At 41.8% G+C, this 20,202-nt stretch overlaps 1 protein-coding gene across 5 annotated transcripts in view; it reads left to right on the top strand.

Annotated features, from left to right (window-relative positions):
* ATF2 (activating transcription factor 2) overlaps positions 1-20,202 on the top strand; it is a 95,342-nt gene that overhangs the window by 8,653 nt on the left and 66,487 nt on the right. For all 5 annotated transcript variants that reach the window (XM_040971752.1, XM_040971753.1, XM_040971761.1 and 2 more), the window contains one exon: positions 17,324-17,420. The gene's annotated coding sequence lies outside the window, so the exon portion shown is untranslated. The remainder of the gene's footprint in view (positions 1-17,323; positions 17,421-20,202) is intronic.

The raw sequence follows: 20,202 nt of genomic DNA, 5'->3' as shown, positions 1-20,202 counted from the left end.
TCAGGGCTGGAGACTGTAGGGAAAGGGAAAGAAAAGCGCTAACATGGCGACGTCATTCACCCCGTCCCCACCCCCCGCCTCTCATCCCCCTCAGGCGCCGCCGTCGCGGTCCCCAGCCCCGGGGGCGACGGAGGCGGTGCTGCCCGCTCGGCCGGCGGCGCGCGGCGGCGGCAGGAGCCTGAGCGGCCGGGCCGGACCGTTAGGTAACTGGCGTTCGTTGTTCCGGCCCCTCCCTCGCGCGCGCTTTCCTTGACGAGGAGGAAAAAGGGATAGCGGCTCGCCTTGGACCCCCTCCCTCCGATGCTGCTTCCCCTTCCCGGCTGGGGCCGGAGGTCCCCGAGGTGTCGGATCCGATGAGGACGCGGGGAGATGGAGCAGAAAGAGGGCCCACTTTGGCCTCGCTCCACCCAGGGACTCAGGCGGTGGAGGACCGTGGGCTGGTGATGGTGGCACGGAGGGAGAGGAGAATCGGGAGGCGACACCGCAGATAGGGTCCAGGGTCGTTGTGTTGGGCGGAACCTGAACGGCTAGGAAGACCTGGGAGCTGCTAGTCTCGGCCCTTCTCTGTCCTTTCCGCCACCCGCACATTCGCTGCACCCCTCCCCCTTTCTCCAGGTGGGGTGGGGTCAAGGTGTGGGTGCAGATTGATTCTGATAGTTCCCTCCCCTCCCCCCCATTTTAGGCTTACCAATGTGGACTGCAGATCTTCTGTAGGGAAATCAGTGCCTTTTAAAAATCAATATCCTAGGAAGCAGGGCTACACGAGGATGTGTGTGTGTGTGTGTGTGTGCGCGCGCGCGCGCGCGCGTTCCCTGGAGGAGCTGGGGACGATTTGTGCTTCCAAGTAATGTAACACTACCTTTACTTATCGGGGAGTGTAGGGTGGTAAAAGGAATTGCTTCTGATGGACCGCACACCTATTGGCTAATTGATAAATGATAATAATGGACGTTACGGGATTGGGAGGCAATCACACGTGTATGCACTTAAGTATGTATTTGCAATTAGAAAAAAGAACTGTCCTCTGAGCGAACTTCTTATTTAAAGAAATTCATAACCACTGGCATTGCTGTTGTCAGTAATAACCATAAGAAACATAATCTTTAATAGCCAAAATGTCCAGGCCTATTGTACCAAATTGTAAAGGTAAGGTTTTTTCTTTAAACAAAAGCTTGTTAAAAATAACTGCAGGGTTAAATGCTCTGAAATAGAAACACGGTTGTAATTTTATCTTGTATTTAAATTTGTTTCATTGATTTGAAGAGCCCAATGTAAACACTTAAACAAAATGATGGGAACATTATGCACAGGTTGTTAAAAAAAATACACCCTTCTCAGGTCAGGAACAATTAGCTCTGGAATCTTTAAGATCAGTAATTTAGGGCCCGGCACGGTGGCACAGTGGTTAAGGTCCTCGCCTTGCACGCCCAGGATCCCATATGGGCGCCGGTTCTAATCCCAGCAGCCCCGCTTCCCTTCCAGCTCCCTGCCTGTGGCCTGGGAAAGCAGTCGAGGACGGCCCAAAGCCTTGGGACCCTGCACCCATGTGGGAGACCCAAAGAGGCTCCTGGCTTCAGATCGGCATAGCACATCGGCCGTTGCGCTCACTTGGGGAGTGAATCAGTGGACGGAAGATCTTCCTCTCTGTCTCTCCTCTCTGTATATCCGCCTTCCAATAAAAATAAAATAAATATTAAAAAAAAGATCAGTAATTTAACAATGCTAGTCTTTGTAAAATACAGCATCTGTGATGATGTGCATACTGCCTTTCCAAGATTGTTTAATCTTGTTCTGAGAGGATGTTGCTGCTGTTAACTTTTCAAGAATTATTTGAAATGTGTTTTTCTAATTTAGAGCTTCAGTTTTTAAAGTTAGAATTATCAGTAAAATAGGAGTTTTCTTTCAGTGACTTTTTCTGTTTAAGATACACAATACTTTTGTAGATCTGGTTGAGATTCATGTAAATCCTTTTTTTTGAATACCTGATTATAATGTTGATTTTGTATTTGGGGCACTATATTATCAACAACAATGTAGAAATTGCTCCATAGACTTCTTCTTTTGGAGTTTGTGTTTGTTAGGGAGAGAGGGCTTCCGTCTGCTGGTTCACTCCCCAAATCCTTGCAGTCTCTGGGACTGGGTCAGGAAGAGGCTGGAAGCCTGGAAGTCAAGTCTAGTTATCCCATGTGGGTAGCAGGGACCCAGCTACTTTAGCCACCTTCCCCTGCGTTCTATGGCACATATTAGCTGGAATCAGAAGCTGCGCCAGTTACCAAACCCAGGTGCTGTGAATCCCAGTATGTGGGACAATGGCATGTTAAGCAGTGAGATATCCACCAGTCTTTATTTTTAAACCGAAGAGTAGAAATGGCTATACTTCAACTCCTTAACAACAAATTAAGGGAGTCCTTTTCATTGGTTTTCAGGATTTGGAAGTTATGCGACCTTCTTTTAAAAATGATATATGCTGGGCATTTTGGCCTGATAGTTAGGGCACCATTTAGGCCCATATGTTAAACAGATTACTTGGGTTCGACTGTAAACTCCAGATTCTACCTTTGGTAAATTGTACCTTTGCTGCTTGGCTAAGTAGGTGGGTTTCTGTCTGCTTGTGGGAGACCTGAATTGAGTTGCTGGCTCCTGGTGTTAATTCCTTTTTGACACTCCCGTCCCCTTGTCCCTGTGGCCATTTGGGGAGTGAAGCAGTGTATGAGAATGTTCTCTGGCTCTTTGACTCTCAAAATTTTTGAAAGATATGGTTTCTACCAAGCATCTGTTAACTTTAACATCAGCTGGAAGAAATCACCTGTATTTCTACTTGAATTTTTGTGTTCTGGGAGCGGGCAAGACAATAGATTATTGTCAAAATAGTTGACTCTTGCTACTCATGAGTGAAAACAGGAGATTCGGGAGGAGTTCCCAGCTCCTAGCATGAGTCTGGTCCACTCCCAGCTGCTGTTGGCATCTGGGGAGTGCCAGGTGAGAGCTCGCTTTACATTTCTGCTTCTCAAAAGTTTTGTATTTTGGGAAACTTGGGTGTTTAATGATCTAGGTGTTCTCTGCTGATAAATTGTTAGATCAAATCAAAATTCCACCATTCTTGCTACATGTATTTCACTTATTTTGTCTTCAGGTTCTTCCTGCCATTATGATGTATAAGCTGGTGTCTATTTCTTTGTTTTTCTTACTGAAATGTCCTTAGTGAAGATTAAGTAGTTGAAGTCTTCTTTACAACTAGATATTTAACCAGAACCTCCCTTGTTTAAAACCCAGTGAATGACAATATTTGAATATCAACTCATCCTTGTAAAAATTAATGTATGTAATGTTGATTACGCTGTTGATTATAATTTAAATATATTCAAAAGAAACAACTTTGCATTAAGTCAGTAATTTAGTGTTATTTGTCTTATACTTGTTCTTGGAGGCCAAAAAGTTAAGTGCTGCATGCTTTCTTTATACAATTTTTTTTAAAGATTTATTTATTTTAAGGAGTTACAGAAAATGAGGGAGAAACAGAGATCTTCCATTCAGTGGTCGCTCCCCAAATGGCAGTAATGGCCAAAGCTGAGCTAGTTCGAAGCCAGAAGCTTCTTGATCTCCCCTGTGGGTGCAGAGACCTAAGCACTTGAGCCATTCTTGCTGCTTTCCCAGGCTATAAGCAGGAAACTGAAATGCAAGTGGAGCAGCTGGGATTAAAGCTGGTGCCCACGTGGGATGCTGGTCCTGCAAATAGAGGATTAGCTGGCTCTACCACCTCGTTGGCCCCACTTTATGCAACTTTTAAAAAATATTTATTTTTAATGTAAAGTCAGATACACAGAGAGGAGGAAAGAGAAGGAGATCTTCCATCTGCTGATTCACTCCCCAAGTGGCCACAACGACTGGGGCTAAGTCTATCCAAAACAAGAAGCCTCCTCAGGGTCTCCCTCGTGGGTGCAGGGTCCCAAGGCTTTGGGCTTTCTTGACTGCTTTCCCAGGCCACCAGCAGGGAGCTAGATGGGACACAGGGCTGCTGGGATTAGAACCAGTGCCCATAGGGGATCCCGCTGCTTGCAAGGTGAGGACATTAGTCACCAGGCTACCGCACCAAGCCCCACTTTATGTAATTTTAATATTTGCATAGTAAGGATCGTATTTACCTATTTATAATACCAAGGGAGAACTCCCTAGAACATTTATTTTCTTTGTTCTGTTTCTCAAGATTAAAAAATTGCGTATCATTTTATATTCAGGAAGCTTATGAATTGTCACCAATAATTATAAAAATTTTCCATAGTAAGTACTAAATATAAATATATCTTAGATATTTCATTTTTGGCTATCTTGAAACTAGTGTGTTCATTTTTAAATACCTGTAGTGTTTGTTTGCCTTTTCCTTCTTGACATTTTAGCAATTACAGTAAATTTTGATTTAAAATTTTTACAAGAAGAGATACACATAAAGTGCTTGGGGTCTTGGCCTAATCAAGTCTGTACTCTGTATCTTCAAGATAGTGGGCCTCAAATTTGCTTTTTTTTTTTGCTTTAATAACATTGGCCTTAAACTTATAAATATATTCCCTAAGTGTTCTTTAGTTTGCCTAATGGAACCTAAGTCATCATCATTCTGGTTTTACTGCTTTGGTCTGCAATTTTTGAAAAACAAAAAGCTTTGTTTTTCCCAGTTAAGGTTTGGGCTAGTATGTTTTTTGTACTTGTTTGAACACTTTGGAAATGGTAGAATTCAACTGCAGTAGTGCCATACTAACAGCAAGTGTTTTTGTTATTTGTGCTTCCTTCTGTTACACGTGTTATCATTTTCATGGGATTATACATGTGTTATTTTACAGCATTGTGTTTTCCCACGTTCTATAACCTCTGTAATATTTGATAGTTCTCTATAGCTAACAAAACCACAATCCAAGACTGCAGTTTTACATGCCCAACAGCAACATAATTATTTCCTGTTTTTGACTACTGTAGCATTGATTTGAACATTTCTATACACATGTCTTATTTGTTCTCATAGAATACTAATCCCAAGTGGATTAAATACTAATAAATACTAATCCCAAGGGCTTAAAAATGTTTCTATGGTTGCCAAATTTTGACCTCTTCAAAATGTTAAGGAAATTTATACTGTTATAAAAGTGTTAATGCACTATATATTCTATAATTTTCCAACTTGAAAGTTGTGATTATTAATAAAATGTGATTTCTTCATTGAGAACTATTAATAGTAACAAGTTGTGTTATTTTGCAGGATTAAAAAATTTTTTTTTTTAATTTATTTGGAAGAATGACAGAGATTTTTCTATCTGCTGTTTCTCTCCCTAAATGACTGCCCCGGCCAAGGCCTAAGCCAGGAGCTTAGAACTTCCTCCAGATCTTCCACAGGAATGATGGGCCCACGTACTTGGGCCATCTTCTACTGCTCTCCCAGGTTCATTAACAGGGAACTGGATAGGAAGCAAAACAGCCAGGACACGAATTGGTGGTCTGATAGGAGTTGAGATGCTGATGTAAGCCGTTGTTTAACATGCTGTGCCACAACCTGGCCTCCATTCAGCAATGTTAAGGTCATTTAATTGACTTGATCATTCTGAAGTTAGTTACCTGCTCCTGATCTTTTGGAACAAATTGTAATTTCATTCACCTTGTTTCTCTTAAGCTTTATTGAAAAATTTGACAGTCCACTAACAATATTCCTTAAGTTTTGTGTGGTTTGCACATTGAATATCTGCTACTTTTTATTGTTTAAGAGCTACTTTCTCAACTATAGTTTTTATAGGATTTCTGTATTTGTAATTATGCATTCTTAAATCATAATGACAAACTAATTTCCGTATCAGTAACTCTTCAATGAGAATGTATTATAGCCAAACTGAATGGGTTTTTGTTTCCTCAGTAACTTCCTCTGGCACATAGCATGTAATCAATGCCAAAGGGTAGTTATTAGGAGCCAGATTGTCATGAGACTGCTACTTAATTATTAGCTGTGGTAACTTAAGCAAATTATAGAAGGTTTCTGTGCTTTAGTTTCCTTATCTTTAAGGAGACTGATATTTAGCTCAGCTGTGTTGTTAACGTTTAAATAGCGTATACGCAATGCTATTAGAGCTAGGAACTTAATGAGGACCCAGGGTAAAGAATAGTGATTATTGTTGTTGACATTCAATAGTAGTAACAATAGTCTCGGGCAGACAGCCTCTCCAGGCGTGCTTGGGATGTGTCTGCAAGGCAGGCCGGCAGCCAGCTTCTTGGGAGCTTTGGTAAAAGTTGAACTTTCCCTACGGATTTATAATTTGTGCTAGAATTTACCATCTCAATATTTTCATTCCACTTGATTTTCTCATTTTTTTTTTTTTACACCAGATCATATACACATTAGCCAAAGCCAGGTTTTTCTGTATCAAATTTATATAGCGTATCTGTACTTTGTTATAAAATGTTGACACACTAATTTCCATAAAGTTTAGTTTTCTTTTTCTTTTGCTATAACTTTTCCACTATAAACATTCTTGTGAGATTTTTCGTTTCTTCCTCATAATGGGAATTAAATAATTTAGCTAAACATTTAAATAAATTAAAATATCACCATTGTGGAGTGGGTGGTTATCACAGTGGTTGAGGCACTCAACTTCCACATTGGAGTGCCTGCATTCAGCTGCTAGTTTCTGGTTCCAGCAGCCCACCAGTGCAGAACCTGGGAGGAGGGGCTATGCTCAGGGCAGCAGGTTCCTGTGTGGAGGAACTGACCTGCATTCCTGACTCCCAGCTATGGCCCTGGCCCAGGCCCAAGCCCTTGCCATCACAGGTGTTTGGGGGTATGAACAGATAGATAGGAGCTCCCTGTCTCTTTACCTGCTTTCCACCCCATCCCATACCCTACCTCTACCAGCTCTGCTATGTGAGCAATTAAAAATTAATTTATTTTAAAACACCCACGATTCTGTTCTTTAGAAGTTTTTTTCTAATTACTCAACTAGTATAACTGCCTCTGTTTGTAATTGTCACTGGGTCAAAGGTTATTCCTTTAATAATATAACTTTCATTTAAATTTTTATTTATGATTTATGTATTTGAATGAGTTAGAAAGAGAGAGGGAGAGGTAGGAGAGAGATCTTTCATCTCTTGGTTTCTTCCCCAAATGGCCAGAAGGACTGGAGCTTCTTTCAGGTTTCCCATGCACTTGGCCATTCTCCACTGCTTTCCCAGGTACACTTAGCAGGGAGCTGGCTCATTAGTGGAGCAGCTGGGACTGGAATTTGCGCTCATATGGGATGCCAGGCTGCAGGCAGTGACCTTACCCATTAATACCGTCAGCCCTTTTCACTTAAATTTTGACATACCTTGAGGAGAGGGGTGAATTTACTAGTGTTGTAATGGGAATATATATAATTTTTGTGCCTTCTACATGTTGTGCTCTTGAGAGTTGTGATAACTATAAATTACTGTAGTTTTTGGTGAGCTGTGAATTTCTTTTCACTGTTACAAAAATAATTTTTAATTTGCCTTGAGTAACAACAATGCAATGGCTATTATGTCACATAATTTATCCCATTACCAAATCTAAAATATTATCAGTAAAATTTGCACTAGCGCTTTCATATGCATAAATGCTAAGCTCTAAGTTCTTTGTATTTATTAATCTAGTCTATTGTAACTTCACACAGTAGTGCAAGAAAATTGTGTACCTTATTTTACTAAGGAACAAAATGAAATTTTTAAAATAAAATTTAACTTAAAATTGGATAATTGTTATTAAAGAATATTTTTTTGAGATACTGAACTGATTCCACTGTTCACTGCTCAATGAAGTCTCCAATAATCTGTGATGCTCTTACATTTCCTGTCAGCTTTGTGGGATTTGATCAAAGCCTTAGTGTAGTCTGAAGGCATTGTGAAATGTGTGAAGGACGTCTGTCATGTATATTGTGAGTTGGGGAAAAATCAAAACTGTTGCATTGCTCATCAGAGATAGGATTATATTTTTCTTCTGAATAGTTTAATTTCTCTTCGTTGATTAACTTAAATGTCAAAATTATGGGTAATATCAAATCTGTGGATTAAAGATGAATGAAAAAAAACTATCTAAAAGTTGAACTAAATTTATGGTTCTCAGTCTGGACTTAAAAATAGAGGAGATCGTAAGATTAGGTTATTTAAGCATGTAAAGTCAAGGTGATATGTAATGAAATTTGCAAAGTTAATGTTATTTTAAAAGCCATGTAATATAGTATGTATTTGCATGTATTCATTTTTGACAACCCAGAAATGGGTATTGTTTTCTACATTGTTTCAGTGTTTCATAATGGAATATACCACTCAGTTTTTTATAATGTATGAACTCAAAGCTCTTTTAACCCTGAAAAGGGAATGAAGTCCTACTAATGGGTAGCTACAGGTTTTCAAACTACTGGATTTAGGTTTATAGTCATATTGCTGTTACCAAGGTGAGCTTTAGGATCAGGTCTTTGTGACACTTGGCCAGTAAGTAAGTAAATTATAGCATGGAGAAAGCTGTCAGGTGTTGCTGCAGTGGAGGCCCATCCTGTTAGTAGCTTACAAAGACTTTGCTCACTATGTTTTCAATTCCTGCCTCACAAATTACCACATGCTTAACTTTTGATTTTATTTTTGATGTTGTTTGATACAGTCCACCCCAGGTCTGCATTCACCCAGATGTTTGCTGTCAACGTTTGGCTGAGGTAGTAGAGCAATTTGTTCTGTCCTCCTTTGTGCTGGTACCAGATGTTCTCTACAGGTCCCAGTGGACTGCCATATCCTCCATCTGGGCATGCCATCCACTGCTCCATCTTACTCACTTAAGATGCCCAGTTCTGACACACGCAATTCATGGTCAGACCACACAGAGATCCTGCAATTCTCCCCATGGTTGCAGTTCTGAGTCTTAACAGTTCATTGAGGGGATCCCCAAAGAAACCTTGTCTGAGGTGATTCCAGGCCTGACTCTTGTTTGTGCTTGCCAGTATGGGATCTGGCTTGATCTGTCACCCACATCCACCTACATACACACTGGTAGTTGCAGTTGTTGGGTCAGTCCTGCCTCCAGTCCCATCGCTTATGGATACTGTGGCCCAGCCCAACCCTGCCCACCACACACTCTACCATCACGTACACCAGCAGGAATTGCAGCCTAGTCAGAGCAACCCCAATACCTCCCTCCCCGCCCCGCCCAGCCTGCCCCAAGGCCTGGTTTCTGTGCTTGCCAGAATGTGCAGCAGACTGGTCCAGTCTGTCCTACATTCCATTCAGCTCTCCTACATGTCCATGGGCATTGAATCCTAACTCAACACAGCCAACCCTACTATCCAGCCTACACATGCCAGCGGGTGCCATTGCCTCTCTAGCCATTCTCGCCATCTGCCCTGGTTGTCATGCTCACCAGCGGGAGTTGCAACCCATCAGAGAGGTGCCCACAGCCTCCCTACTGGGCCCTCTCCCAATCCTGGATTTTCACTTTCCAGGAGGTTTAGCAGTCCAGCTTGATAGGATTTTCCTTAGTTCCGGCACTTGCTAGCTCATGTTGCAAAAAAGCCCAACCAACCTGTAGTTACTCTGCCATGCACCAGTGGGTACAGTCAATTATCCCAGGCTTTCCCTCAACCCAGTTCACCTGCAAGCCAACAGGTGTTGTAGCCCTATCTGGTCTGGTCTGTCTGTAGTCCCAGTTCTCATGGTCACCAGTGGGAACAGTGGCCCAGCAGCAGTGGGGCTACAGCCCCTTATTCAGCTCATAATCCCCATCCCTGAATCTCACATGTGCGGGATGGTGCTGCAGCCCAATCTAGCATGCCCTGCCTCACCTCAGCATTTGCCGGTGAGTACTATAGCCTGGCCTGACTCATTCTTCCCCCAGTTCCAGTTCATACTGGTGGATGTTGCAGCCTAGCCCAGCCCAGCCAGCCTCTAGTCCTGGCCTTAATCTCAACTGGCTGGTGTTGTGGTCCGATCTGGCCTGTCCAACACCCCATCCTTGTTCTCAGGTTTGCCAAGGGGTTGTTATGAACTGGCCCTGGCCTGCTGCCAGACCTGAGCCACACGTATGTCAGTGAGCACTGTAACCTGGTCTGATTTGGGCTACTCTCAGCTCTGGTTCTTGTGCTCACCTGCAATGACTGAGTCCTGATGGAGCAGTCCCCCAAGCTCCTCTATCAGGCCTTCTCCCAGGGGCAGATCTTAACACACATGGGCGGGTCCTTTGCCCAGAATGGATTAGTCCACCTCCTGTCCTGGCAGGAACAGCAGCCTTGCATGACCAACCCACACCCAGCCTATCTTACTTCTACTCTGGCTCTCACGAGTCAAGCCTTGTCTGGTGCACCCCGGACCTAGACCACATGCATGCCGGGGAACAACAGTCATGTCTAGCCCAGATCGCCTCTCCCATACCAACTCTCATGCTCACAGGTGGAAACCTCAACCCAGTTGGGATGGTTCCTTAGCTCCACAACAAGGCCTGTTCCCAGCCACAGATCTTAAGTGTGCCACTGGTTGTTCTGACCCAGCTTGGCATAGCCCACCCCCCATCTTGGCCTTTGCTATTGGATGCTACCGTGTCCTGGCCCAACACATGCTGGCAGGTGCTGCAGCCCAGCCCTACCTAGTCTGCTCCCATTCCTGGCTCATGCAAAACAGTAGGTGTGACCCATACTCCAGCCTGACTCCTGCAGCTGTCAGTGGGCTGTTTGGCCTGGCCCTGCCTGGTCCAACCCCCTCCAGAACCAGCCCACATACTCGCCAATGGATGGAGCTACCTTTCCTGGCCTGACCAATACCCAGGCCTGAATCACATGGCTCACTAGTGGGACCTGTGGTTCTCCGGGCTCATTCCCAGACCCAGATCCAGATCGTACATGTTCTGTTGGGTAGTAGGCCTTACCTGGCATAATCTGCCCCCTCCATTCTGGCCTTTGTGTGAGCTGGTGGATGTTGTAGCCTGGCCTACTCTACACCCTAGTCTTGAATGCACCTAGAAGTGCTGCATCCTGGGCCAACCCAGCCTGATTCCAACCCCAGTACCTGTGAGTGTCAGAAGGTTCCATGATCATGCCTATTTCACACCATCACCACCCCAGCTCTTAAGCAAACCAGCAGAAGTTGTGGTTCCACTGGGGTAGCCCCACAAATCCCATACAGATTCTGCCTCCAGACCTGGTTCTCTTGTTTCCTGGTTAGTGTCATGGTGCAGCCTAACATTACTTGTTCCTGGTTCCAACTCTCACTGGCAAGTGCTGTGATCTAACCCTGCCAGATTGGCTCCCAGTCCTAGCTTTAGTGTGGACCAGAGTGTGGTTATTGCCAGTGAGCCATGCTTACTAGCCCAGCTCAGATTTCCTATATGGGCTGGTGCATCAGTCTGACCCATAAAGGTCTTCCAGCTTCCCCCTTCCAAACTGCTCGGTCTCAGCCCCCCTGATTACCTGCAAGTACAGTGGGCTTGTTGATGGAAGTCCCTCAGAAGTCACTCCTCACCTGTAGCACACTCCCTTAGTGGTCTTCTCTCCAACACTTCTGTTGCCCCTTTTCCTGATCAGACCCTGCGTTCAGAACCACATGAGTTTCTCAGCCCAGCCTTCTGAATCCTGATCCGGTAGAGTGGTGAGCTGTCCTGGGTCTCTGCCTGCCCTCTAGTGTCCCCAAGCTCATGGCACGTGTGCTGGCTTAGGACCTTACCCCTCACACACCCAAGATCCATGCCCTTTCAGAGTTCCGCAAGCCAAGTCCACCAGCATAGTAACCTAGGGCTCTCCCCTCCCCTACCCCAACTGCGTCCTAGACCATGCATTTGGAAAACCCCTAGGCTTGCTCTGCTTGCCTGGATGTGAGCCCTAGGTGCCTGTACAGCCCTGCCATCACCATCCCTTAGTTTTCCCTGCAGTCCTACACCCCTGGCTCCCATGAGATGGCCACTGCAGGCACCCTGGTGCCCACATGCTTAGCTTCTTACCAAAATTATTACCTCACAGTTTTTGTGGGTGAGACATGCAGGTGTGCGCAGCAAGTCCTCTGCTTCAGATCTTACCATGCCACGATCAGTCCTTTTATATCTGCATATTCCTTTGCGCTATATAATTTAACCTGTTCACAGACTGCAGGGGCTAGGGCCTGCACATGTTTAGGAAACTATTTTGTCTACTATCCTCACATTCTCCCAAAAAGAAATTTGATAAACTATGCCCTTGCACATTCCTAACTTTATTTCCATATTTTTTCATTGTAAGGTTTAATAGTTGAAAAGGTTTAATTTTTCTGATTATTGACATCACTCTCATAAGTAAATATCATGGTTACTTCACACTATCTTTTTTCAAAATTTTTATGAGGTGAATGTATATCATATATTTTGTGATACAGATTGAGACAGAGTGAAATCTCTCCCTCTGCTTTCTTTTTAAAATCTTTGTAGTTTTTACAGTGACATACTTTGAGTTCCCTAAACAATTGCAGGTTTAACCCTCCGCTAGGTAAAGAATTCAACAATAGAAAGAAAGAAAATGAGAACTGTTCCTCAAGCATATAGACTCAGTGGAAACAATCATCAGATTTCATAATGTCCAGTACTATTGTTAGCTTCTAAAAACTCACCTTTCAGAGTTAGCAATGCTTATTGTTGTATTTCTTAATATGTTTATTTTCTCCCTACTTGAATCCAGTTGTACTTTGCTTTAAAATGTATTTAATTTATCATACTTCTTTGTAATAAGTATATATTTAGCTTTTAAAAATGTGTGTATGTGTGTATTTGAAAAAGGGAGAAGGGGAAAGAGAGATCTTCCATCTGCTAGTTTACTCCCTAAATGGCTGGGGTTGGGCCGGCCCTAATTGTGGGCCAGGCGCTTCTTCTGGGTGTCCGACACAGGTGCAGGAGTCGAAGCACTTGGACCATCTGCTGATTTTGCAGGCATGTTAGCTGGACTGGAAAACGGGGCATGTGGGACTTGAACCAGTAACCATATGAAATGCCAGCGTTATAGGAAGCAGCTTAAACAATTATATCAATCCTTTCAAAATTTCTTCTTGGCTTTTTCTTTGGTCTCTTGTAACTCTGCCAAGATAAAAAAAATTTTTAAGCTAATAGTTGCAGAATGAGAGAAATGATTGAGAATTATTGCTTTTGCATTCACACTATACAATATATTTGAATTCAGAATATTTCTCAACAGGGCAGAATGACATTCTTAAAGCTGTGTGTTTATGTTAAAGAGCAGAGATTTTTAAGATTAGGAGGCTAAAGTCCTAGCCTTACATGTGTCAGGATATTGTATGGGTGCTGGTTTGTGTCCCAGCTGCTCCACTTCCCATCCAGCTCCCTGCTTATGGCCTGACAGTTTGGGACCCTTGGGACCCTGTACTCGCATGGGAGACCCAGAAGGAGCTCCTGGCTCCTGGCTTCAGATCAGCTCATCTACAGCCATTGCAGCCACTCTGGGGTGAACCAGCAGACAAAAGATCTTTCTCTCTGTCTCCCCTCTCTCTGTAAGTCTGACTTTCCAATAAAAGATAAATACATTTTTATTTAAAAAGGCTGGGAAAGGGTCTTGATATTCTGGGGTATCAGGAAAGGCCTGTGACTCTGGCATCCAATATGGGTACCAATTCAAATCTGACTTTTCTACTTCCAATCCAGCTTCCTGTTGATGTGCCTGGGAAAACAGTAGAAGATGGCCCAAGTGCTTGGGGTGTTTCACCCGTGTGAGAGACCAAGATGAAACTCCTGGCCACTGACTTCACCTTTGTCCAGTTTAGCCTTTGTGGTCTTTTAGGGAATAAATCAGCAAATGGAAGATCTCTGTTTCTTCCTCCCTCTCTCACTTTGCCTTTCAAATAAAGTATCTCTTAACAAAAATGAAAGGATTGGGAAAGACATGATTAATGGTGCCTTGATCACTGAAGCCTTCAAAGATACTGCTGTTTTAAATTATTCATTTGTTGGGAAACATTTTTTTTTTTTTAGATGACGTTTACACAGTCAATCAGGGTGGGAAGAATCTAAAGTTAGGGAGAATGGAGGTGATCATTGTTTCCAAGCTTTCTATTTCTTCTTATTTCTAGGGGGAAAAGGGAAGATGGGAGATTGGCCATCATTTGTTGGAAAACTTGAATAACCTGGGGCATTGCATTTTTTTTGTTTTGTTTTTTTTTTTTTTTTTTGAAAGGCAGATTTTACAGAGAAGGAGAAACAAAGGGAGAAAGTTCTTCTGTCCACTGGTTCACTCCCGAAACAGCCACAGTAGCCAGAGCTGAACTGTTCTAAAGCTGGGAGCCAGGAGCTTCTTCCTGGTCTACCTCGTGGATGCAGGGTCCCAAGCACTTGTGCCAATGTGCCTTCGTGCCATCCCCAAAGGGCAATGTATTCTCTTATGATTTGAAATGGATGAGAAAGGTGGACTTTAAAAAAAAAAAAGATTTATTCATTTATTATTTGAAAGGCGGACTTGGAGTGAAGGAGATCACCCATCTGCTGTATCCCTCCCCAGATGGCTGGCCCAAAGCTGCCTCTGAGTCCACAAGGATGCAAGGGTCCAAGCACTTGCACCCTCTGCTGCTGCTCTCCAGGCACATTACCAGGGAGCTGAATCAGAAGTAGAGCAGCTATGACTCAAACTGGCACCCATATAGGATGCTGGCACTACAGGCTGAAGCTTAACTTGCTATGCCATAATGCTGGCCCCAAGAGATGAGCTTCTGTTGAAAAGTAGGAAAATGAAGACTCAGGAAAAGTAGGCAGATCATTTTTTTAGGAAAACGAAAGGGAAGATGAAGACCTGGATGCTGATGTATAGTTTGGAAAGCCTTTGTGATGTGTACCTGGTTTGAAGACTGCCACCCTGGAAGACTGCCCCCCTTTCTGTCTAGCACTTTTTCTCCCACAACACAAGAAGTCAGCTTTTCTCCACCACCCAGGATTGCCCTTGGTTTTGTTAAACTCATTTTGAGTTCATGCCCAGGAGAAACTGAATTCCTTTTTCTCACTCATGCCTACCTTTTTGGCCCTATTTCCTGCCATGCTGTTTGGCTGTTAGATGGGTATTTGGAGATAGCAGTGTCTTTCTTTGTTTGGAGAGTCCTACTCAAGTCGGTTGTACCCAAATGTAAGGAACACGTGTGCAGTAGGTAGTGTGACTGTGGTAAAGGACAGGATCCTTAGATCTCTGCCTTTCAGGTATAAGAATGAGGACATTATTCTTAAGGTTTTCAAAGCTCAAATACCATAAACATTGCATTCTGAGTAAGACATACTCTACGCAGGCTAAGCAGAAGCTTAGTCTTGCTCCCTTTTACTTGAAATAGTAAGAAGATATCTGTCTTGCTGTGTTTTAGGGTGATTTTCTAAGCTTTGGTAAGCAACTGCTGAAATTAAAAGTAAGGACACAGTGTCTTTATACAAAAAGGAAAACCCAAAGCCATACGTAAAACAAAAGACATTTCTCCCCCAAAAAATGATTTGTAGAAATTTACCTTTAACTTGGAAAATATGAACATTTGCATTGTCTCCCATAGCAGTTTGTCCTTTGAGCTACTTTTTCACTTATAGTCCCTATTTTACATTTACATAGCTAAATGTCCTATTCAAGTCCTTTTTCTTCTAAGGAATATTCTGTGTATGCAACTGACTTTTATTATCAACTTTGAAATGAGAGCCTTTCTAATTTTGGTGTTTATATTAGTTTTAAATATTTGCAGAATGTTTCATCCAACCTTATGGAACTTAAAGTATAACTTTACTTTCCAAAAGTGTGTGTAATAGGGAACTCTCCCAAGTACACACATGACTTTAGTGGCGTGCATTCCAGGGGTAACAGTAAAGGAAAGTGGACTTTCCCGCATGCGCCCAGGAGTAGTGCCTTTCCTAATGCAATAGGTAGTTGAGATTTTTGCCAGGTTCTCCATCTCACCTTGGGAAATGAGGACAGAATGGCTCTGAGTAATCATTTCTGAATTTGGTGGACTGCTTGTATAAATTTACCCATCCAAATAATGATGTAGGCTTTTTCTTTCCTCTAATACATTGTCATCATCTTCTGATTTTTTTTTTCTCTTCTCCCTCTTTGTCTACGGACTGGCGTGTTTAGAGAAGTTCTTATGAACACTGGTCTTGGTGCACCACTGGCAAGATCTTCTGCATTTGGCAGCTCCATTCAGCATACTGCCAAGGTTGTCTTTGACGTATCTGGCCATTTTATATTTTAGAATGAATTGAGTGTGATGACAGAAATAATTCATTCTCCACCAGCATTCCTTCTCTTTTTTTCCCTTGTTGGTGGATATTCCAATTCATATTTAAGCCAGTGGCACAACAAGCAATTTCTTTCCCATCTTCTCTGCTTGCTAGCTTTGGCTGTGTGCCTAAGGTCTGGCCTGTGAAATGTAAAGAGAAATTTTCTGGGCAATTTCTGAAGCCAAAGGGAGGCTATGTGCTCCTCTTCCCTTTCTGTTCTTGTTGTCTAGTGAGCAGATGTGGCTAAAACATGAGTTGTTTTAAACCATAAAGGGAAAACCATAGATTGAGGGTGATGAAGCAACAAAAGCAAAAAACTGAGTTTCTTGTCATGGTTCTGGACTTGCAGTGTTTACATGAGAGAAATAAGCTTATGAATCATTTAAGCCATTGTTATTTTGAGCTATGTGTCACCAGTAGTTGAATCTGATCCAACATTCAGCTATAGAAAAAAAAAATACCCTGGATATTTTGATACAACAGTGGTTCAAGCAAAAACATTAATCTCCGTTTTAAGAATTTTGGTGCTCATATCCAGCACGACCTATCCACCTTTTATTCACCGTCAGCACCAATTTATTTTGGTGAAAAGTTACATTTTCCTGTTTTCACCAAGGTTCCATTGTCCTACTTCCTAGAATTTTGAAGATTTTGAGGGAAACCTTTATATTTAAAAAATATAGGATGAAGCACAGTTGTATCAATCAAGATGTTACAGTGTGCTGAATCCATTACCTGGGTTTGGTCCCTGAATCCAGCTTTGAGATAATATGGCCCCTGGGAAGCAGTGGCGATGGCTCAAGGGATTGGTTTCCTGAGTGCTGGCTTCAGGTCAGCCTAGTACCAGCCATTGCAGGTATTTGAAGAGTGAATCAGATGATGGAAGCACATGCCAGTTTGCATGTTCTGTCTCGGTGTCTGTCTTTGAAATAGAGAAAGTATAGCTTGTTTTTAATATGTAGCGTGAAAGCAAAATTCACATGCATTTTAACAATAAAGGAAACATTTAAAGTATTTCCTTTTGGAAACTGTATGTGGTTGCTTCTTTACGTCTTGCAGGTTAATGTTCACTGCTTTTTGTCTCCTTTTCCTTAGGAATACTAGATGTTAACTTGAAAACCACTAACTTAATAAGAGCTGAGAGATTCCTGGCAGCCGAGTGAATCAAGCTCATGGCCCACCAACGAGAAAGGTAAGGGGTTTTATAATAGCTTAATAATATAAAATACCTTTTTATTTTGTGACTGTTTCGCAGTCATTACTGAATTCAATAGTTGTTTCCAGATTGTAATTTTTCAGATTTTGATGATCAGCATATTTATAAATGTCTTTTTGAAGACAGAATGCGTCTCAGCATATAAAAGCATATGGAAATCTTATGTTAAAGTGTTTAATTTTGTGTAAACTAGAGATTCCTAAACTGATCTGAGAAGAGAACCTTGTTTAGCAAAGGATTCCCCACATAAAGGTCCAAATTTTTTAGTAGCAGAAGTTAATTTGTAAGATACTTTCTTGATTTCAAAAATATTTTGAGCAAAAATTTATGTAGTCTAAGACTGTACAAGCTAACCAAAATGTCAGATTTATTTACTTTTTGAATAATATCTGCTAAGTTTAGAAACATCAATTGAAAGTTATATGGCTATTAAGAGAATTTGTGTTCTAACCACATTGTGATGATGTTAGAAATGCAAAGTACAGAGACCAGCATTGTAGTATATCAAGTTAGACGACCACCTGCAACCCCAGCATCCCATATGGGTGCCAGTTTGAGTTTAGCTGCTCCGCTTCCGATCCAGCTACCTGCTAATGTGCCTGACAAAGTAGCAGAGAATGGCACAAGTTTTTGGGCTCCTGCACCTATATGGAAGACCCAGAGGAAGCTCCTGGCTTCAGCTTGGCCCACCCATGGCCATTGTGGCCATTTGGGATGTGAGCCAGAGAATGGAAGATTCTTTCTTGCTCTGTAGCTCTGCCTTTCAAATAATTAAAAAATAAATCTTGAAACAAGTAAAACCACTGGAAGCACAGTGTGTTTTGGTCTCAATCATTTATAGTTTGCATATACTGCTTCTATATATGGAAGGAAGCTGTCAACTTAATAAATGTGCTATAGCATGTAAAATCTGTGAAAAAATGGAGACCTCATTATAGACTTTGGTAGGTATATCAAGATACACAAGCAAATTGGCCAGTACTGTAGTACCTAAATCTGAAGATTCAGGTCAGAAGAGAAACTCTATATGTGCACAATTACTGTCATTTCTTAAATCAGGAAATAATTGAAATGTGTATGTATATGTAAAGTTAGAATTTCTCTATTTAAATTTATTTTATTTTCAAATGTCAGATTAGCATTTAATACTTTCACGTTTGTGTGCCAATGCAACATTTTAATCCATAGATATAGCATAGATCAACCATATTTAGCACCCAGCTTTTCCATTTGCCTCTAGTTTCTCCGTGTTTGAAACTCTTCAGGTCCTATTATTCCAGTTCTTTATACTAAATAGAATACATTATCGTGAGTTTTAGTTACTCCACTGTGCTGCAAAACTCCAAAACCACTTACCTTCACCCATCTCACTTGGAACCTACAATCCAGCATTCTCCAGTCCCCTGCCCTACCCTTCCTGGCCTCTAGTAATCACAGTTTAGATAATGTGCCTTGCACACAAAAAAGAGAAGACACCGGTAGTGTTTATTGTTCTGTGTCTGGTTTATCACTTACTGTAACAATCTCCAGTTCCATTTGTTCTGCTGCAAACATCAGCATTTTATTCTTTTTGTTTAGGATGTACTTATTTTTCCTTGAAAAGTCGAAGTTAGAGACAGAGTCCTTCCATCCACTGGATCACTTCCCAAATAGTCTTGATGGCCAGAGCTGGTCTGATCCAAAACCAGGAGCCAAGAACTTCTTCTAGATCTTCCATGTGTGTCCAGCAGCCCGAGGCCTTGGGCCTTGGGCCATCCTCCACTGCTTTCCTAGGCCATAAGCAGGGAGCTGGATTAGAAGTGCAGCAGCTGGGAAGTGATCAGTAAAGACTGCCAGTACCACAGGATTGGTCTGTTAGGCCATTGTACCAGCCCAGTTTTATTCTTTTCTAATGGTAGAGTATTATTCCATTTTGTATATTTGCCACATCTTTTATGCATGTGTAGACATCTAGGTTGATTGCATATCTTGGCTATTGAGAAATGCTGCAATGAATTGGGAGTTTGTATCTCTCTGGTATGTTCTTTTAGTTTTCTTAGGATATATGCCCAGGAAAGGGATTGTTAAGTCATAAGGAAGATCTATTTTCACATTCTTTGAGGAAACTCCATACTGTTCTCTAATGGTTGTACTAATTTGCATTCCTACCAGTATTATGTAACGGTTTCCTTTCTCCACATCATTGCCAGCATTTGTTATTTTTGTCATTGTGTTAATTGCCATTCTAATTGGAGTGGGATGATACTGTATTGTGATTTTGATTTGCATTTCCCTGATGGCTAATGATATTTTGCTTTTTTTCATGACTTAGTTAACCTTTTATAGTCTTCTTGAGAATGGTATATTCAAATTCTTTTGTTATTTTATGATTGGATTGGGTGTTGTTTTACTGTTGAATTTTTTTCAGTTCCTTAATCATTCTGAGTATTAATATTTTCTCAAATGAAAAATTTCAAATATTTAACCCCAACTTGTTGGTTTTGCTATGTAGAAGCATCTTAGTTTGATATATATTCAGTGTTTTTCCTTATATTTTCTGCTAGTATTTTCATAGTGTTAGGTCTTAAATTTAGGTCAGTAATCCATTCTGGGTGATGGTGGTGGTGGAAGTTGTTGTTTTAAAGTAAGGAGGGGAATATCTCTGAGGATCTTTTTTTTAGTCTTTTGCATGGAAATATTTACTTTTGCCAGTGTGAAAAGGTTATCTTTTCTCCAGGAGAAGTTTTTAACTCCTTTGTCAAAGATATATTGACTGTAG

Source organism: Ochotona curzoniae, unplaced genomic scaffold (assembly GCF_017591425.1).
Source record: "Ochotona curzoniae isolate NIBS_2020 unplaced genomic scaffold, NIBS_Ocur_1.0 contig_2210, whole genome shotgun sequence".
NCBI classification, from domain to species: domain Eukaryota; kingdom Metazoa; phylum Chordata; class Mammalia; order Lagomorpha; family Ochotonidae; genus Ochotona; species Ochotona curzoniae.
Note: the sequence above shows the minus strand (reverse complement) of the source record. Positions and strands in the feature narration are given on the sequence as shown.